Source organism: Neolamprologus multifasciatus, chromosome 5 (assembly GCF_963576455.1).
Source record: "Neolamprologus multifasciatus chromosome 5, fNeoMul1.2, whole genome shotgun sequence".
In the NCBI taxonomy this organism is placed as follows: Eukaryota; Metazoa; Chordata; class Actinopteri; order Cichliformes; family Cichlidae; genus Neolamprologus; species Neolamprologus multifasciatus.
Window position 1 is genome coordinate 30,767,696 of NC_140443.1, and position 874 is coordinate 30,768,569.

The window sequence follows — 874 nt, forward strand, 5'->3', positions numbered from 1 at the left end:
TGGAAACATTGAGTAAAAAAACCCCAGAAACACAGCGAAAAGTGTGGTCAGGAGGAAAGCTGAGAAAGAAAACAAACAAATCTTAAAAGTAGCATTTTTAATCAGACAGGGTTACGTGACTGATATGGCAGCAAACAGCACAGCTAAAGAAGTTGAAAAGTTGGATAAGAAAAGCTGGCTACAGTGACTGAAACGTTATGATTATTGCTATGAGTTGGATGGGCTGCCAAGCTGAGATATTTACACTGATTTTTTTACACAATGAGGAAACATCTGCACAGCTCGAGAAGATTGTCGCGTTTAACACAGAAACTTTATTTTTCATCACACAAGAAAGCATAAAGAACTCTTTAAAAAGCTGGATCTCACTGAAGTGCTCCACGAGAAAAGAGTCACTCAAATCCTCGTTGCACACCTCACAGCTGGAAGCTACAATATTCTTCACCATCATACACTCCAAGTGAAATGCAGAAAAGAACATAGAGCTGGGAAGAGAAATGTCTGATAATCTGGAGGTTTCTGTAGTTTTTCTGGCCCATTTTTCTTATTATTTTCTTTTTAATTCGTTGTGAACGATCCTCTCGTGTCACATTACTCTACTTGAGCCACGCTCATTCACACATTCTGCCAACAGTGATGTAACTCTTCCCAACTACGAGGTGCCGTTTAATCCCCAACACAGGTCTACTTGCACTTGGAAATGTAATTACATCTCCATCCGCTGCAGGGAAGCAGAAACCCTGGGGTACCCCAGAAGATAACAATTCCCCTCCCTTAATTATTCAATACAGGCAAGAACAGAAAGTATAAGAAGCGTGTGATCAATTATTTACCCAGCTCCATGCATTATTGACTCGGCAAGCTGGAACATTTA